At 26.3% G+C, this 22,235-nt stretch overlaps 1 protein-coding gene across 1 annotated transcript in view; it reads left to right on the forward strand.

The window, feature by feature from the left end:
- Window positions 1-13,084: 13,084 nt before the first annotated feature.
- The window catches only part of LOC114122736 (cell adhesion molecule 3-like), a 393,513-nt gene continuing 384,362 nt past the window's right edge, over window positions 13,085-22,235 (forward strand). Inside the window, exon 1 of the mRNA XM_050210832.1 lies at window positions 13,085-13,586. The gene's annotated coding sequence lies outside the window, so the exon portion shown is untranslated. The remainder of the gene's footprint in view (window positions 13,587-22,235) is intronic.

Raw genomic sequence — 22,235 nt, forward strand, 5'->3', positions numbered from 1 at the left:
TGTAAATTTAGTGCTCGTGTATAAAATGTGATTCAAATTTTCGCTGTGCAAATCAAATTAATTAACATTGTTTCTGAAAAAAAAATGTGTACTGATTTCTGCATGCATCCCATCCAGTTTTTTTTCTTAAAAATTCGTCATTTTTTTTTAATCATCAACCAAGTTATAATTTATATTTTCTCATCGACAAAATATTACTGTGTTTGATTATAATAAAGTAATATAAGACAAGCGAATTTATAAGTTCTAACATCATATAATCAATAATGTAATTTAATCGTATAAGGTTTGTTTAAAAACATTTTTGTGTCAAATGAATCATTATCATCTCATTTGTCGGTTTGACCAAATGAAATACAAAAGTTAAAAAAAAAAATGTCTGTAAATATTATAAAAGTTATAATGTTATTAATTTAAATAATATTTACAAGAATAATAAAAAAAAAAACTTTGAAAATCTCTATAAATCTTATCACGGATTAATAGATTCATTGTCATGTTTCCAAATTATATACGATTTACGAGTAAAACAGTAGCTTCATTATCTGGACAATGATTGTAATCTAGTTCGTTTTTATGTCTCTATACCTACATGTAGCTCATTTATAACGTTGTTCACAGTTTAATGTGACCATAAATAACACAATAAATGTATCAAAATGTTTGATGGCACGTTACTCAATACACAACTCGTTCACGTAGATCATAACGATACGAAAGTGTTCAAAAATTAAAAAAAATGTAATTTACCGACACAACAATATAGAAAGATGGTAAAATTTAATATTAGTAATTTATTCACTAAATTGTATCGTTGAAAAACTCAATTACATTTCATGCCAAGATAATAAGCATTGCGTAATAGTTGAAAAATATATTTTACATAACTGTGTACTATGTGTTGTGTATTTTTTCGATTTACTTTAAATTTATTCACTTATCATTTATTTGACTAACGAGTAATATATTATATATTTTTAAATAATAGTTATTATGTATAAATATTTATTAATAATTATTTGAAAAAAAAATAGTGCCATATGTAGCTCAAATTTAAATCCCACAATAAATATGAAAATATATTGTATTATTAAAATTTTATAACAGTAATATACTGAATACAAATTTGGTTCGATGAAATCCAAGAATTTTAGTATTAGCATTTAAATTTTAAATATTTTAATATTTATATCAGTATATTATAAGTTCACATATATTTTAAATAAGTTTTGGTTAACAAATGTTGTCACATTATTTAAATTATATTTTATATTATTTCATTCAAGAAATGTTATATAATGTATACTAAATCTGTTATAACATATGCATAATGCATATGTATTAACATTTATCCCGTGTTTTTGGATAATGGTCATAATAGTCATTGTTTGAACATGTATATAATATTAAGATTTTGAAAACATGATAGAATGATACCCCTCCCGTTTTTTAACATAATGGACTACCTTATCTTAGTTAAGTGTCGTCCATAATAGAGGTATAGTACACTCTGGAGAAATACTATGATATAACGTTATATTTTTGTAAAGTATTTAAGTGTAGATACTAGATACTAAATATATTTTAGGGCGAGAGTTATTTACAAACATAATATGCATTAAAAATTAAAAATTATAATTTAAGATTGAATTTTTGTGCAGCAAATATCTGAAAAACGTAAATATAACTCTTGAAAAATATTTTTTTTATTTTTAAATTTTTTTCTATCAAACATTTAATAGTTTTTTTTATAAATATTGATCAATAATACAATTCATTATTTTACCATCGGTTTTGAAACTTTCGCTAGAAAATTATTCAAAACTTGTTATAATTTAGCACCTCCACTTTAAACTTTATAAATTCTTCGAAATTATTCGTATAAATATACAAGTTATATACTTATATTTTCCACTTAACGATATGCACTTATTATATTAAAAATTATTCAATGGACGCGTGAAAAAAAGATGAGTCTATTAAGAATATAAAATCGTAAAATTTATTCGATATATTACACCATGTAAGTTCATCAATAGTATATTATCAATTATAGAAAATAAAACGATGATTCCAAAAAAAATTCATTAGATAAATGTGATTTCAAATTAGTTTGTTTTAAACGTATATCAAAAACCATAAATATGGAATTATAATATGTATTTTTATTAAAATATTCAAAATAAATATTTTAGTATTTAATTTATTATGATGCAAATCGTAAAAAAACGTGTTAATGTATAGAAATTCATGTCTTAGCCTGTGCTGTTTATTTTTTATTATAATATTTTTTGTGTACAGTAGACATATAAAGCGCATAAAATTTAATCAAATTTATAAAATTTAAGTGTATTATAATGGCGTACACTTTTAAGTTTTATTTTTTTTTACCACTAATATTTTTTTTTTTTATATATATAAGATTTGGAGTATGGAATAAAATTTCACAATTTGGTATTTAGTCGATTCTATATACACGAAAACCAATGTCTTATAGCATTTTTAGGTATCAAGAAGAAGGTTTGACTACCATATTATCTACACAATCGTATACTATATTATATGATCGAGGCATATAATCTTATATAACCTTAGGTAATAAAGGTTAGGATATAGTATATTCTTATATAGCATATAGTTTCAAATTAGCGATAACAGACACGTTTGGACTAATATAATAGTCCTGTTTTGATTTCACACTGCGTGTCGATCATCGTCAATTTTCATTGTATAGACAGCGTACGGTACAGTCCGTACGTAAAAATAATATTTTATTTCAGCTTCTATTGTGTCCATGAATAATAGTCCACTCAACTGTACAAACTGATTCTCTACTTTGTTTCAATTTTGGAATTATATTATACGGTGCGCTTGCAAAGGGTGTGCGCGATTTCTTCGTTACGAAACGGCAACGATCGAATTCGATTGGTCACGAAAGCAGCCATAAGCTTTGGGTTTAATATCGATCCAGTCAGGACATTGTGCAATACGGTTTATGGACAATACAATTTTATCAAATTACAACGATATATATATTTTCTTTTTTTCCGAGAAAACCGCGTCTAATATAATAGAATAAAACTGTTGTAGTTTGTTTTTTTATTCAGACAGACAGTAGCTTTATTACTACCGTGGATACGCGTTTCTGCCAAATACATACAATATATTATTATACCTAGAGCATATTACCTACTATTATAGCTAATTCAGTTTTAACAAACAAAATATCATTATCCGGTCTAAGTTGTTCAATTTCGATAATCGTATCGCGCATACTACTCGACAGCTGCAGTTGATTAACGTGCTGTCAAAGGATACCCTAACGAATTTTAAATGTGATATGATTTTGAGTTTAACGCATTTTGGCCCAATGTGCAGTGATGTTTAATGAAGAGTGTGTTCGGCCAGGAACGTGTCTACGGGTCCGTAAACGTAGCGAAAAATCAACGTGCATATAACATTATGACGTGGTAATAATGAACGGTTTGTTATTAAACGGAAATTTGATGATTTGATAACGCCAACAGTGATCGTATAGATTACACAAAAGGTGTCGGTGTTCAGCAAGCTTTCAAGTGACATCGGAGCGTTCGCACTAAATTCTAGTTAAAAACATAGTAACCATTTGTGGTATAGACGAGCACAAGTGAGTGTGTCGAGAACGATTTTACAGTAAATATTATAAAACGAGGCGTATGTATAAGTTTTGATGAAATAATTATTCGCATAGCGTAATATCACTCTATCGTTATTAGTGTTATGTGTAAACACTGTATTATTCGACTGTAGTGCTTACCTTTATACACAACACAACATGTACCTATATGATGTTATTATAGTAATATATGTTTATTGTATACATGTAGAGTACTGTATTATGTGTCCTTTTTTTATAAGTGTGAAAACTACGTTTATTTTTATAAATTAGTACCAGACATCCCGTAACCCGAGCTAATAATTCGGCAAACAAATCTATTAAACGGAATTTAATGTATTAAGTGATCGTGACATATAAAGAATTCGAGTGATCATCTGTAAAACCGCTATTATAAATTTCTCGTATAATCTCAATATTGGTTCAACTTAAATAATTTTAATGGTTATACAATTGTCTATATGATATATAAAAATATGACCTTATATATGTTGAATTCGTGTTGTTATATAAAATAATAAAATAACGTAATACCGATAATGTGTGTATAGTTTAATACTTCATAGCTAATGCTACGGCTTAGATCGTAAAAATAAAAATTAGAGTTTCTGTCACCGTTCCGGTTAATACTGGTATTAACACCAACCGTATATCGTATTTTATTATACGTTAGCAGTGTTATTAGGATATACAGATAACATTATGATATAGTAAAAAAATAAAATCTATAACAGTTATCTCGTATTATTTAGATTAAACGATTTGTAATATTAGGATTCTCATTGGTCTATTATCCCGTTTAATTTAAGTTACTAAGTTACTAGGTGATCATAAAAATAAGGATCTGATAATACAACTAGATAATTATTTTTTTTTTTTTTTTTTAGTATAAATCACGATATAAAATTATTTACCAAAATACGTAATTTCCAACTGAGTATAAAAATTATAAAAATATATACACAAAAACATCAAAATATACATCCTAAAACTAAACAAAAAAACTATAATATAGTGTGTAGAACATTTTATTTTTGTTTTGTGTTATATTATAACTTATCAAATTATTATATAGGTACTCATAATTATTAACAAATTATAAGTTTCAAATTCAAATCAAATTTGTATACTTTAACATATTTTGAAATATAATTTGCTTGGAAATATGAAATTAAAAATTAATAAATTATTTAATACGGAAAAAATAATTGAGCAAAGATGGCCTCTATTATTTTAATTTATATTATTATTAGTAATATGGTACCTAGGTTAAATATATTTTTGCCAAAAACTTTTCACGTAAAAGTGTCACTGTGAGCATAAAATATATAATAATCGACATAAGTAAGAGTTGAAATTAGTAAAAATAAGACTTATTTTAGTAGCAAAAAAGTGTTTGTTCTTTGTTAAAATGCCTAATTTTGATCTAAGATAAATTAATATTATTCCATCAGGATAAGCTATATTTTAAAATATAGTAAATGTCAAAAACAAATTCAAACTCTTTATAATTATAAGAAAAAAAGGAAAACCCTTGAACCAATACAAACTATTGCATACAATTTACATTTGTTAATGTGTCTATTTTAACTTCCTAATTTACATAATAAATAATATGATTTATTAATTGTAATTAATTTTTAAACGTTTATTATTTAAGTCGTGTACAATATAAACTATTTTAAATTTAACCATTTATAAATATTATCATGACATTACAATAAATTTCTTTTCTCGATTTCTTTTTTTTTTTAATAATAAAATAAAATATGATTTGTATTAAATTTAACCATATTAACATTTCGTTTTTCTCAAATTTGGTTTATTCAGACAATAATCTGACAGACAAATGAATTTCTGCCTTTTATAAAACTGTACCGAGTTTACAGTGAATTTTTTCATGCTGATGCCAGTTGATAATTTAACGCAAAGGTATTTATTAACAATGTAAAACAAATCAATGACCATAAAAAAAAAAAAATAGAATTTTAAATAGATTTTGGAAAGCATACAATATTTTTTTAAATATAGCTGTTACATGTTTTATTGAACGAATATTCCATTAAGCATAATGTCATATTTATATAATATAGTTATATATATAATAATATTATCTTACATATTTTATCTATTTTAATGAAAGATTTACATGAACATAAGAATATTTTATTTTTTATTATATCCTACACATCGTTATCACTTGTTTAATATTGTTGTATAGACTTGTTATATTTATTATTTGGTCAATTATTGATATATTAATAAAATAAATAGTAAAATTTAAGTATTTTTTTTTTAAAAAAGCAATTAATTATCACTTTTTCATATTTGAATTATCTTAAATTCAATTATTCAATTATTTACATTAGAAAATGCTTCACCCTAAGACTGGAAGAATCATTTAACATAAAAGGAGGTATTTATTGACTACATATAAAAATATTCAAAACTCGTTACTAACTGTGAATATTAAAATAATTTATATTGATCGTATTATATATTATATTATTTAAGAATATGGGTAACTGATTGATTGTTTTATTGAAATTTGTACATAATGTTTGTTTTTCAAAATGCATTTACTTTCCTTGTATACCATTTTTTTTTTTTTTTTTTAATGTTTATTTTGGCGAAGAATTAAGTTAGTTTTGTTTTTTACGTTTAATAAAATACAATATGAGAATATTGTAAAATCATAAAATAATAAGTAAAAAATTATTCATTTTTAATTTTGAAATTATTCAAACCATGATTGACCTGACAATACATTTTAATAAGAAATAAAAATTAAATAACAATAAAAATAATATTATTTTGTTTAAAAACGCCAAGAAAATAATGTATACAATTATAAATTACATAACTATAAGTATAGAAATCGTACAACACATGCATTTTATTTGAATAATTTTCAAAGTACTAATGCATTTATATACTAAACTTATCGTGTAAGTGTAATATGATTTATTATAAGAAAAGTATACAGTGGAGATTGGAATCTCGATAAGTTTAAAACTTCGATAAGTCGAAAATTTTGACTTATCGAGGTTCAACTTTACTGTGTAATATGTAATGATATAGCATTGGTGACTAATAATAATATATTATCTTACACCTACACATGAATGTACTGAATTTGCCTATACAAAACGCCGTGTTACACTCATTTTCATTCTAAACGTAAAGTAAAATGAAATATTATAATAAACAATTCATAAATCACAGATTATTAAGGCTCAATACATTAATTTATATTAGTAACCAGGTAACAAATAAAAAAAAAAACAATAATTTATATATTTTATAGATCAAAATGTCTTTTGAAAGCGCGATTGCACTTCTGATATAAATATGATATCGAATTGTTGCAATATAAATTCTCTGACATTCTGTCTTAAAATTAAAATAAATATAAAACAATGTAATTTAAAATGTACTCGTGAATCTATTTATAACAAATTATATCCAACGTAAAAATTTAAAACAATTTAAAACAAAAAATTACCTATTAAAACAAATATTATATCTTTTAGGTACTAAGAGTAAAAAAAAAAATGTGATTGATAAGTTTTATTAGACAGTTTTGTAATGAATTTTTAAAAAACTGGTGCTTTACTGTTTTTTTTTTTTTTACTGCATGAATATATAAGATACATTTTAGAATATACATCAATATTTTATTTTCTTCATCTCAAAGATCATAATATTATACTTATAGGTGTTCAAAATCATTTCGTGCGTTTTTATTATTTATTAAATGTAATATTTTTGGACAGCCACCCCTTTTCTTATGAGCCATAACTTCGTTCTTTAAGTTTTATATTTTTTAAAAGGAGAAGACAAAAATTATATTTAATTTATTTATATATTTTTACATAAAGTATTATTTAATTTAACCGAATGTCCAAACTTACTTTAAAAACTTTTTTCCTGGTATCGGTTTAAGTTACATAGTCTACTAAAACCTTTTATATTCAATGTATTAAGACACATTTTACTATCAATTCACCAATTTTACAAATAACGTGTAACTTAAACTTATTTACTCAGATAATTTTCTTTTTACTAAAAAAAATCATTTAAATAATTGATTATTTGTTTGACATTATCATTACTTTGTAAATTGTAAGTTTATAAAGTTTTTCACTTTTTCATACTATAAAATATACATATATTTATGTTAATATTAAAATTATACTAATTTTTATCAAAATTTTAAGTAAAGAATTTAGATTTTATCCCATATATAACTACATACTTGAATAAATAAAAATAATATCTATTATTATTTATCTAAGTGATTTCTCACCTTGAATATACTATATTTAACTTATTCATCAGTAAATAATTCATAATAAAAAACTACGTTTGATAATAATTTGACCTGAATATATAAATTCAATTTCTATGTTGTTTGATTATTACGTGAATATGTATTATAGTATAATACACTTACTTATAATTGAGCTCTAGAAATATAAATTTTTATTTATTTTTTAGATTCTAAACAATGATACTAAATATATTGATTTTACAATGATCTGTATGTTTTTATTTTTATGTATGCATACCCAATAAGTAGTCAAAAAATGTTTCGATTTTCAACTTTAAGTGTGCTTTTAGATATTAATTTGAATCCAGTTTGCATTTTAAAAAACGTCAAAATTCAAAATATTTAAAAAAAAAAAAAAAAAAACTGGAAAAAATTAAGAAAAAATAGGAATTATTATACAACTACAGTTTTTGATCATTTCGATTTAATTTTTTTTTTGCGTAACTTGAAAACAAAACCCGTTAATATTTATTTGATCATTTTATAGTCTAACTTTAAATGTATTACAATTTTTTTGAGCTATTTAAAAACACAAAACATTTTTTTAAATATCGATGAAAAAAAATATGTAAGTTAAAAATAATAAAATATAAAGTTATTCATTAAAATGTAAACAATAAACATATTTAAATAATATAAGCACAATTTATTTTTATAAAGCTTAACAATATTTATCAAAAGTCAAAAAAAATTAAAAATATTTTGCCGATGAACATCTATGAAATGTAAAATTTTTATAGGATATAAAGTTGGGTAATCAAATAAAAATGTCCTCATTAGCCATTTAAAATTGAACTATAAAATGCAAAAAAAAACGACATTTCTTCATGAATATTTGTTCAAATTTAAACAAAATTACATATTAAAATTATAAATAATTCTATTTATTATTTATAATTTTTACATGATTCACGGAGTCAGTAGTTATTAATGTATATATTTTATATACACATTGATATTTAAAAATGTAATGTCTTCCATTAAAAGTAATTCAATCTACTACATTATAACTTAGTACTTACGTATAGTAAAATAAGCTATTTTACTTTATATCAATAGACATCTAAACACAAAATGCAAAATAAAGTACTTGGTGATATAAGTCGATATTCCATCTCACTCTATATCGATTTTATGTACAAAAAATGAAAAAAAAATAATAATATATCGTTAAATTCAAATTTAATACATTCATTTAAGCAACTTACTTGACTATACAGCAGAATGAACCGATTTTCCTACCTCTTTATTTTATTTATTTAAAGTAAACAGCATCATATAAAATAATAATATATTATACATCAAAATATATTAATAAAACCCTAGCTATAAAAAACTAAAGTAAATATAATTAATATTGTTTTCAAACGTTTTCTAAATTAACAAAGTTTGAAACAATGCAATATACAAAATAACAATAAAAAATTAGGCTGGTGTATACCGTTTTGCTGCGCATTATATTATGTCGAGTGGATCACTATTATGGGCGTGTTAAATTGTAATTATATGATGTATCATTCTATACGAAAAACGATTTTAAGCAAAAACGGTTTGTCAGCCTATAACTTAATAGGTAGGTATATTTCAAGATATGTTTTTTGATGTAGCTATTAAGAGAACTCCATACTTAAAGGAATTATTTCCGTTTTACATGCATACAATAGGAAATGTTCATTTAGCAGAATAATCTTTGTAGTATTAACTTTTATATTAAAGTTAATATACCTAGTAACAAGCATAGAGGTGATAATATTTATTAATATAAAGGTATTCGCATCTCATAGGATTTTATTGATATTTTAATTTTTAAATGAGTTACAAACATTCAAAAGTTTTTATATTTTACAAAACTATTATAGCTCAATTTAAAATTAATAAAACATCAATAAAAGGCTAAAATTTATCTATAAAAGTTAAATTTGAATTTTATGATATGTATATGTAATATGTTTGATTACATTTAAATATACTCTAATATTAAAACTAACAGCATAAAATGGATTAAAAAAAAAATTGCTATGTAGTATAAATGTAAGACAGAGACAACACACGTGGTTGTAGCATTGTCTTAAAGCAATTTGTTAGATGATATTATATTTTTCGAAAGTTGTTATTCTTATTATACTATTAGTATTTAATTGTTATATACGAGTAATAATATGTATTTATAGCATATTATTATATCAACTTATATAGCTCAAAATTTAATAACATCTTTCTGAAAATAAAAATAAATATAAAATATCTATCTTATATAATATAAATTAATCGTCTAAATATTTTTGTATTTTATGTTTTTAGTATAAACTACTTATGAGGAATTTGTATTAAATTTTAAATACTGATAATAATATAAAAAAAAAGTTTTTTTTTTCTATTTCTAGCTATAAAATGATAGTGAATTTTTGAAATCTTGACAAATTTGATTAGAATTCTAGCTTAATAGTTAATAATTAATAAAAATATTGTAAATTTGTAACTATAGACTTTCAATATTTTTTAATTCAAAAATTAACAACTTGTATGTATCATATTATTATGTTCAAGCATTTCTACTAAACGAGTAATTTTCAATCAAAATGTATAGAAAAAAGATCTAAACATTTTGAACATTTTGCTTGTATACTTCAAAAAATAAAAATCTTGAAATATTTCATAGTGATTATAATAACAATTATTTGGTAAACATTTCAAGTTACTATGTTGATGCAATATAATATTACAAACAACTGATGAGTATTGATATTTGATAATTATTATAAATTATAATATTAATGATTAGACGACTATTATCAACAAATTTAAATATATTTTGTTTATTCTTTTTTTTTTTTTTGTTAGTGGTACGCAATAATGATATATTTATCATTCGAGTTGGTCATAAATACATAATGTTAGACTTTTATAGAGTTTTTAATATTCTTATTTTAATCTTCAACAATTTGCTTGACAATCGTGTAATTAAATAACTGCAGTACAAATTAATGCTTTACTGATTTTCTACAGTTTTCGTCGCACAAATAAAACATTAACTTTGGTAGAAATTTCACCATGTCATACTAATGAGTTTTACGCCACAGTTAACGATTTATATTCAAACTCGCAGTAATAGTTTTAATAGTGCGAAAAAAACATTAGTCTTACGCTGTGGTTTAGATATTAATTATTTACACAGTAATATAATACGTTCACGGTAGGGTTAAAAATTGTGTCCAGTTAGAAAATTATCACGAAAAACTTTTTAACGCAATTACATTTCAGCACCACTACTGTTTTGTTCTCATTTTTTTTTATTTTTTTAATGACCGTCGCGGGATTCGTATAAAATATTATGTTATGTTATAATATTATTATCACTAGTACAAAATACAAATTCGTTTATTTTATAGATCGGTCGGATTGACGCATTCATCTCCCTCAAATATAAAAAATGTTTCGTAAAACAAGTCACGCACGGTCCTAAGATTTCTGGCAGTTTTCTCGATTTCCGTGAAATTTTAAAATAATATTTAATCATAAATCTGAGAAGCTCAAACTGATTCTAATCTATGTAAGATCGTAGCATGAAAAACACAAAACGTGTCGTAACCATCAACTGGGGATAATGTTACAAGGAGTAAACGGATTTTTCGAGGTCACAATCGCTCGTCATATCAACAAAACCAACGAAAAGTAACTACAGTATTTTAATAAAATACGAAAAAAAAAGTAAGTATTATATGAGAATTTTATTTTTATTTTCAGAGATGGAATTGTAAAAAAAAAGTGAATAAGATTTTTCTCAAATCAAAAGTAGAAGCACGATAAGTGAGGGCAAGTAAGATAAAGCCTCACTGATGTAATAAGAGGGAAGGTAATAAAAATAAAATACGCATTTCTCAATTTAATATTTATTCAAACTCGACAAATATTTTTTATATTTATAATGTTTTATAATTATTATATTTTGTAGTTAGATTTTCAGTTTTCGTTATTTTGAGCTTGTAAATTAATCCAGATAATTATAAAATAATATATTAAATCACAACTGTGACGATAACGTTACTGCCATCGCATATCGTGATATCAATATATTGGCCTACTATATCGTGTCTCACAACGACTGGGCCGAAACATATTATATTTTAATCTCCGTGGGCTGAAATAAATACTAATATATATATATATATATATATATTTATTTATTATACCTACTAGTATGCAATAAGGTGAGTTAAAAAATAAAACAAAATCTAACAAAAAAAAAATATCGCATCTGAAGTAAATGCTAATTATAATTTTTCGATCAAACAATTATTATAAATCATAAACAATTAAACAATCGAATACGATAGAATATTATACCTCACATAAAAAAAAAAAAAAACATTCTATATGCCGAATTTATGATTTTAAATTAATGGTGTCTCTGAATTAAAAAAAGAAAAAGAAAATAACAACAGTCTGTCATTAGATAACATAATAGCTTATCCACACTCTTCCATCGTTAAATTAATAAAAAATAATTTTAACAATTTTATAAACTGTTTATTAAACACTTGTAATATCATTAAAATAGTATGATATAAAATCACTCCTGTTAAAAAAAAAAACCTACAACCTGAAATTAAAAACCTCTTATATAAGCTTTGTTAAAACCATCGACTTATAGAACCTGCAGTAAGGCAATGCGTTCGCGTTTCCAACAAAATATATAATATTTAATTTGGCTGAGCGTCTTTTCAAAATAAATTCAATGTAACTAATAATATTTCGAAATTCGTTTCCGTAGATCATTAAATTTTTTTTTTTTTTTTTGTTTTTGTATCCTTCTCAAAACGCGAGTACTGAAAAATCATCGGGTTTCGACACACGGAAGGTGTTCGTTCATGTCAACGACGATGCCTCGTACACGCGGCACGTACTTACGCGCTTTTTATTTGCAGTGGGGTAGGTCGTCTCGGTCCTACACAACAATATCACATTATGTAGGCCGGCCGAAAATCCATGGTGGCGTCGACGACACGCGAAACCGCGTGCAGATTTCGTTAAGCTCGTCGCGTCGTTTGCCGCCGCCCGACGCTGACTACGACGCCGACGACTACCGCTCCGCCGGTGGCGGTACATCAGTTTCATCGGGACCGTACGCAGCTCGGTCGTGCCCGTCGTCGTCACGCTCCCACTCATCCCTCTCACGCCCTCGATCGCGATCTCGTCTGTATATTTTCTCGCGATCACATTTTCGTCTTTGCCGAGTCCTCGGCCAGGATCACTCCTAGGGGGGTTGTCTCTCTTGATTTGCGTCTAACAGTGTTCGGAGTTTGTCGAATCGTGGTGGTTCGACAAGTGAAACCGAAAATACGTGCACTCTTGCACCCGCAAGATCCGTAGACTATACCGATAAACAGTGGTCCGCGTTGAAATCTCCACGTCGAGCCTAACCGCGAATTCGGTTCTCTCGTCGTCGTATGACATAATAATATTATTATATTTATCCGGCCGTCGTTTCAACACGCTACTAATCGCATTCACAAACCATACTCCACTCCTGCCACCGATCTATAGTGTTGACACGAGTGTACGCCGTGTACCACGTAATCTATTTAACTGTACCAGTCAGTAAGTATTCGATGACGTATACAATAAATAATGTTATAAAAAAAAAAAAAAAATCGTTTCGGTATATTTTCCTCGATGACGCATTTTTACGGCTGAAGTAGTGATGCTTATTCCGATTTATAGATCTTCGATAAGATATAATAATGTATCCCGCTCACTGTATCGTCATTAATGTTATTATTTATCGCATACGACAACGATACCCTGGCTTGAAAAGCGGATAATAAACCGGAAATCGATTCAAATCGTCTGGTCGTATTTTTTTTTATTATTGTTATTATCACGTCTTTCGTCGATATAGTTTTGATGTGGGTCGCCGTCGAAGCGATCGAGAAGAAACAATGTTCACGATCGCTGTATACATATCTACCTATAAACATTTAAACTGCCGACGAAATAGTTCCATCAGGTTAGCTGTTAGATTTAATCGCAAAACGCCATGGTATTTCGTACTGTCACTGATACTATTATGTACGCGGGGTGATCGGAATGGATTCGTGACGTGAACGGTTGCTCTTAGTGTTCATGAAGTCATCGTTGACTTTGATCGCACGCGTTTCGTATCGCTCCGTTTGCTGTGTACGGTTCACGCTAAATGAATAAAAAAAAATAAGTCAATTTTATTCAACCAGACATAGTCGCGTAAAAAACTGCTTTGACAAAACTCGCGTGCTGTAATAATATAACTTAAAAAAAAAAATACATATTTTGTACAATGCCAATGACGACAACAAGCGGTATATATCAATTTATGTTCATAGACGACGGGCCTAGTTATTATATGTTTTGAGTAAATATTATATACATATATTAAAATACGTGAGAACTTATAATCAAACAAAATGTCATCATAAGCTTTAGTGAAAAGTACCGACTTTAAAATTATTATAAGCCTATAAATTGTCGAAAGTAAAAACAATTTATTATATTATTTTAAGTCTGAACTTTTTTTGAAAGATAAAAATGTTATACTCATTTTATCGTTTAATCTTTTAAACAATATCATCAGTCACCAGCTTATTATATGAATAATCATAAAAAAAAATAAAAAGTCCGTGTAAAATTATATCAATAATAAAAATAAATTTTCTAAATTTTTTACTTAGAACAATTTAAAAGTAAATAAAGAAATCGTATGGTCACAATATGTAAAGAATTATCTTAATTGCTATTTATATACTAGTCATGGTAAGTAAACAACGCAAAATTACTTATTTTCATTTATTTAAATGATTTTGTATAACCAATGTGTAACTTTACTCAGTTTTTCGAGTTGAATGGAAATTTTAACAACGAAATTAATTTTTGTATTGTATTATTAATAAAGTTCTGAAATTAAACATTTAGATTAAAAAATTTCATAGAATTATTCTAATTTCCATCAGCTATAAAAATATGCACGTTGTTTTATGAAATATAACCATATAATATTATGATTTATTCATTATTTTGATGGTTATAAACGTGTACTGGATACGCCACAGCGTAACTCGGGCCATCCGATTTTTTTCATTTCACCTGAATTTCACCTGTAATTGTGATTTATAGATCAAGACGTGCTCATCTCCAAATTTTTTCCTTTAATACTTCGTGTCAAACACCACTCCAATAGTCATACACGGCTTTAACAGTGTTATTACGACGGAACCCCACACAAACGTTCGATTTTATTAGCTGTTACTAGCTAGGACAATGTGATATATGAATTGCGTTCGTTGTTGTATGTGACCGGCCAGCTCAAAACGCCGAGAATACCATTTATCAACAATTATTATTGTTTACGAAGCGCTAAATCCGAAACTATTATTTCATTAAAACAACGATTCGGTTTCGGCTGAAACGTTGGCGGCGGCGCGTGCGTTATTGTTATTAGTGAGTTTATATATAATAGTGTTGTACGTATTGTTATTGTTGCACGAAAAAAAAAATCTGCACAACTACGCAATGTTTTCTGAATCGTTTCACAACAAAAATAAGAACATTTAACATAGATAATACTAATAATCGCGCGTTTCTCTTAAAATTGTACTAAATGAACTTTTGATATTATGAATTTGTGTGAACGAATTAAATATTATATTATATTCCCCGGAACTTTATCTTTATTTCGAATGAAACAAAAAAATTAAATTCAAACGGTTTTCACGCGAAGTATTGTTGATGCGCAATCAAAACAAATTGATCAACTACACGCGAGTATAATTAAAATGTATAATTAATGGATTACGCGTCGCTTTATATTTCGCCGTAACTCCCTTTTAGCGTAACCGTTTTATGAATGTACCAACGGTGATTAAATAATTCCAAATCACCCACGCTATTATAAACGTGACTATTGGAATATGTCATAGTTTATTTGATCGGTCCGCTGTAGCAAAAATAATTTCTCAAAGCGACATAAGGTGGTACACGGATGAAGTTTTTATTTCAAAAAACAAGTGATTAAAATATATCGTGAAATGTGAAAAAACTGTTCGCACCATTAATGAAACTATTCTAAGCGTTTAGTTTAATAATATGATTTAATTGTTTTTAAAAAAAAATTCAATTAAATCGCTTATTTTGGATGCTGATTATAAGTCACAAGCTATAATACAAAGCGTATGATGTGTATTCGTTTTGCATATCATTTTTATGTTAAATTAAATTTTCTAGTATCATTTTTTTGGCTTGAAGGTTCACATTTTTGAAAGTCGACAATCGACAATCAATGTGTGTCTTGAGATACGTCAAAAAAGGTGTTTCTTACTCGATTGTTTCGACGAATTGCGTAAGCACAAAGAAAAACCACCGTAAAATATCGAGACGCGTGTTGAAGGGAAATGTCCGTAAGCTTTGGCTTAATAGAATTTCACTCATAATTGTTTGCGAGGTCCGTGTATCCCGTCCGACTTTGATTTTTTTTTATGTTTCTAAAAGTAAAACGAATAACGTTTTTTCATTTATTTTATTATTACTTTTTTTTATAATCATCTTTTGTTTGTGTAATTTTATAAAATGACTGTGATCGTAGTTCCCGGAAAATTGGTTTCTCGTTAAAACAGTGATATACAATAGTTGTTTAAGATCGAAAAAAAATATTACAAAAAATAATTGTACTGGATGGGGTGCGATTTATTTCAAATTTTCCAAGTCGTTTTTTTATCCCTTTCACGCATGAAAACACTATAATTTATTTAAATTGTTGTGATGAACTACTGAATGTTAATCGTCATTTTCCACATTAAAATTTTAGAGTTGTAAATTCCCAGGCATCGCCTACGTATTTTTTTCTGTCTAGTTAACGTTTTAACACTGCAACACTCCCGTTATTATCCACTATACGATGACAGTATTAAATTTATGGAAATCCTATACAATGACTAAATTATTATTATTATCACACGACCATTATAATCACAGCTCAATTGGATTTATTACACGACAAGTTTACTTGTCCATTTTTTCGACGTGAAATTGTCTGATGATTCTGATTAAAACAACGACGATTTTTTATCGTTTGATGATCACGCGTGATAAATAAAACAATAAGAAAAAACACTGTGTCTATTGATTTTTACTTTTACATTAATTTTGGTGTTTAAAAAAAAAGTAAAATTATAAAATTATACATGAACGGTGACTAACTATTGGAACTGTTAACTCGGAGATTTCATATCGAAGCTAACAATGACCGCCGAACAGCCATGACTTTTACTGAAATAGATGCTCGTATGATTATCTATTGTAAGAAAAATATTCGTCTATAACCAATTTTTTCTCTATGTATATTACAGTTATTAATACTTCATTTTTTATTAAAATTTGATGTTATAATAAGGTGATCTGAATAATATCATGTAAGACTTTTAAAATTAAGTTGGGTTTTTTTTACCAATATCGGTGGCAAGATTTTTACTTGATTACGAATAATAAATTTTAATTGTTGTGTTACTACCAGGAATAACCGAATACGGTTTAATTAACCAGTTAATGATGAATAAATGAATACTTTATAGTATATCATTTAATTTATAAGCACACTGCTTAAATTATTTTTAACATTGTATGACATTTTGCAGATTCTTTTTTGATGATATGACTACGGGTGCTTAAATAAAAACCAATTTACCATTATTATAATGAAAAAAAAATATACTATAATTGTTTATAGGCTTTTAGTTAATCGATGTTAAAAATCGTTTACAACTAATTTCGCATAGTGCTTATCGAAAAATAAACGAATTTCATCATCAGACATAAAAAATATTTTTTAAACTACGCATAAAACAAACATTTAAGCATACAATTTATGACAATAATGCGTCAATAATATTATATCAAAAATGAAGAAAGAACTGAATAATATTTTAAACAAAAGATAAATCCTAGCAGGAATTATAAGATAAAAACGTTTTTAATTTTCAAATTGAATTTTTATTTAGTCAAATTTTACTCCCAGTAGTAGCATTTTAGGAATTTTTATGGTGGCACAGATATGTTTGAATAATTTTATTGTCCTAGTTGCCTGGGTGGACATATCATTACTAGCTAGTAACTATTAAGTGTAGACGGCAAAGTCCCCAAATAATTTTCATAAATCCCAAGATATAAATTGAATAGTTGTACCTAAATAATGAAAAATATTTTTTTTTTAATAACGTAAACAATAGAATAAGAAAAATATAAGTATGCTAAAATATGACTTTCCCTAATACAATATATATTCTAAATATTCAAAGACATGTTATCAATTTACTAAAAAATTACGATAAATTAGAAATACATAAAAAGTGATAATAATAAATGATAATAAAGACGACAATTTGTTGATTAAAATATATTATAATATAAAATATTATATATTAATGCTTACTAATATAAATTTATATTTATTTTAAAACATTTAAAATAAACAAACATAGTAGAAAGATATAAAAAATATGAATTTTATAGCCTTCTTCCCCCCCCCTAAAAAAAAGATACACAATAATTGGAAGTCAATAACAAAAATAAATCAAGAATTTGAAATTTTAGTACCTGATAAATCACATAGACCACAAATGATCAAAACATGTTACATCTTACATCATCTTAATATAATAATGGTAATAATGTTATAATTTACTCTGGTATTTGTAGTAAAATGTAGCCGGATGCAATACTTACCTCTATTACGACTATACTACGTATTAAACCTTTTCAATTTACTTATTATATCTACCTATAATGCAACTTTTGTATTATAAATTTCATGTATAATACTGTATATAAATATTTTCTCTGTAATCGCATAATAATGAAATATTTTGGTAGTATTGGATATTAATATAGAGAGAGAGATCCAAACTCCATAGAAGTTATAAATATATACTACTAAAATATATGATAAGAGACTTTTAAATAACTATCAAATACAAACAAACTCAAGAAAATAAAAACAAATATAAATAAATGGCGTTATACCGTCACTAATATATTATCTTCCTTAGCAAACAATACTGCAACCAGAGCACAAACCTTACACACATAATGGTACATATATAGTTACAAAAAAACTAAACTGCAACTAATGTGACGAAAGATAATGTGTTAGTTTTGGTTTTACAATGATATGTGTTGTTTTATTTATGGTTTTTTTTTTTAGTCTGAAGACACTTTTTTAGCATAAAAAAAATACTTATATATTCAACTTCGGAAAAAGTAGGTTTCTGGTAGAAAATTTAATCTAGTTTGTGCTTCGGAATTCTAAAACTAAAAATATCTTAGAAAAAAAAGTAATACGAACAAACGGGAATATTAATCTATTATTTTTATTATTATTATTCGAAAAACGAATAACCGTAAAAACTTGATATGGATAAAATTCTTTAAAATTGATTTTTTTTTTTTTTAGTTCTATTATACAATAACTTATCATTGTATTAAAGAATTTAAATTGTTTAACACATCCACTACCGAATTATGAAGTGCACATTTGACACCTTTACACAAATAGTTGTTTTTTTCAATATGTCGTATATAAAAATATAATATTATACCTATAATATTATGTTAATTTATAAAAGTGTTTAATGATATTTATCATAGTATTATTATGATAAAATATAAAAATAATTTACTTTTATTGTTATTGCTGTTGAGAAGATGTCTTACTCATTTGTATCGACTTCGTCTATTTAACGCATATCATACTAAAATATGTGTTCAGCTGTTTTAATAATATTGTGTATTTAGCTTCAATAATTGAGTGAAATATGACCTATTATAGTTTAACTGTTACTTAAATTTTAAGCAAGTGATTAGAATATACGTTAAAAAGTTAAAATATTTAAAAATTATCAAAATTCACTAAAAATTATTTAAGTATCGTAAAACAATGACGAGGCTGAAACCGCTGTACGTATATTTTAGTATGGTATACTTTAGTAAAACGGAAAAAACCGCGTGAGTCCGACGTTCCTTAAAAAAAAAAACATTTTACATAATATAATATATTTATTTGTTTTATTTTTGGTGATTAACATTTAAATTCTTAATATTAATGATTAATGCCAGCGTGACTTTTTATCTTACTCCAGAGTATTTGGATATGCTTCATGGAATAGGTCATGTCGAATTAATAATCGGAATTTACATGCATATTTTGTACCCAAATATAATTATTTTTCATTTAAAGCATTAATTTTTAAGCTTAGAGTATTTTCATATATTTAACGTAAGGCCATTAGCACGAGTGTATTAATTCGATTCACTGCGATCAAATAAATTCCAAAGTTCACTCGTCCGATCAACGTAAAAATACATTTAAGAGAAACCAATATATTATACACCTACTTTCGGAAGTAGCCATACAATTATTATACTCGAGGAAGTCCGGTTGTCAGTATTCCCATATCCTTTAGGAAAGAACTTATATGTATATATTCATATGTTAAGAATATTAACCACTTTCGTTCGATCATTGACCTGTCAAGATATTATCCCCACAATAGCCAACAAGTAGCGGAAAAGATCACTTTACATTGGCTGCCATGGGTGAAAATCGCGCTGGAACAAAAAATAAATAATGATAACAATAAAACAAAATAAATACTTGTCGCGTCGAATACATTGTCTCGACAGGCATTGCGGCGTTGAGAGCTTATATGTCTTATCTCGTTGTAGAATATTCTGTCTAAACATTTTATTTTTCGAGAACTTTGATGCGAGTGGTCACTTGATGCCTCGTTAAATTGTTACTGTTCACACTTCAGAGTTTCAGACATCGCTAAATTGACTACAATATTATATGGAAAAAAATCTTTTCGATTTCATGCAAATTGACTTTTTAATTCCTAAAATCAAATATAATTTACTGAATTGATTTTTTTTTAAATTTTATCTCCATAATATTATTTCATTGTCCGATTAAATAGTTTACATTTTGTTGAGACACACATAACTCGTAATTATGTACAATTATAGTAATCGCCGAACGCATGTATTTTAAATAGTTTATCGATATGAAAATCTAAATGAGAAAACGCATAAATCTATATTGTATATTTAACTCCAGTAGGAAATATTCATATTCTTGCGCAAATTCCAAAAACACGAAAGAAATTATGCCAAGAAAAACCAACCATTGTATTGCGAGAATAACAATCTCCGTTAAAGGTACACTATAAATATTATTCTGTCATCTGCAGTCATCGCGGTCGCCAAACACGTATATTATATATAAAACATTTTTATTGTTAATTATTATAAATAAACATCGCAAGTCGGAAGATGCACCGATTGTCAATAACGATTTCGTTTACGAGTCGTATTGTTTATCGTCCATTATTTGTATTGTGTTTTTCCTCCTTTACTATACGTCCGTACGCGTATAGTATTCATTTCATTTTTCTCTTAGCGGTTATATACCATCGAGCCAAACATTATATCCGCCTTTCTGTGTTCTGGTAATTCTCAGCGTTCCAATAAAGCTCGCACAAAATTGTGCGCGTCTGTGTAAAACGTGTTAAATCATTGACGGCGTCTCTGTCTGGCAGAGGGAAATCGATAAAAAAAATCTAACAATATACCGCAATTATTATTATAATATGTTTGTATACCACAAACAAGTTTTCCTGATAATCACCACCACTCGGTTCGGACGAGTGGGTACTTTGCATCGCATACGTTCAAGAATGTGTAAATTATATAAGGTTATACTAATCATTTATCATTGACTGGAAATAATACACGGGGCTGGGTCCTTTGATTTTAACTGCACGGCTAGAATACGAGTATTTGCTTATGTGTGTGTATGTGTATGTGCATCGACCATACACTATTTACTAATTTAAAACAAATTACGTGCACACGTACCGTGCAAATATATTAGTTCGTTTTTATTTGAAATACTTTAGATACAGCCGGTATACACCTACCATAAAATAAAATCAAATACTACTATTAATTAAATCGCAACTGATTTCGAGTACCGAGTATATATTACATCAAAAGGTCGTAGGTTTATAGAATATTTTGATAACGCGCATATTTGTTTTTAGTAACAAACGTAGTGACTTTACACTACTGCGAATTTTATATTGACTTGTTTCAGTATTTCTAAACGGTTAAAACTGTGCACACTGCATATTATGTCAGTTATGTTTGCTCGGGATAACCACTTCTTAC

Source organism: Aphis gossypii, chromosome 1 (genome assembly GCF_020184175.1).
Source record: "Aphis gossypii isolate Hap1 chromosome 1, ASM2018417v2, whole genome shotgun sequence".
In the NCBI taxonomy this organism is placed as follows: domain Eukaryota; kingdom Metazoa; phylum Arthropoda; class Insecta; order Hemiptera; family Aphididae; genus Aphis; species Aphis gossypii.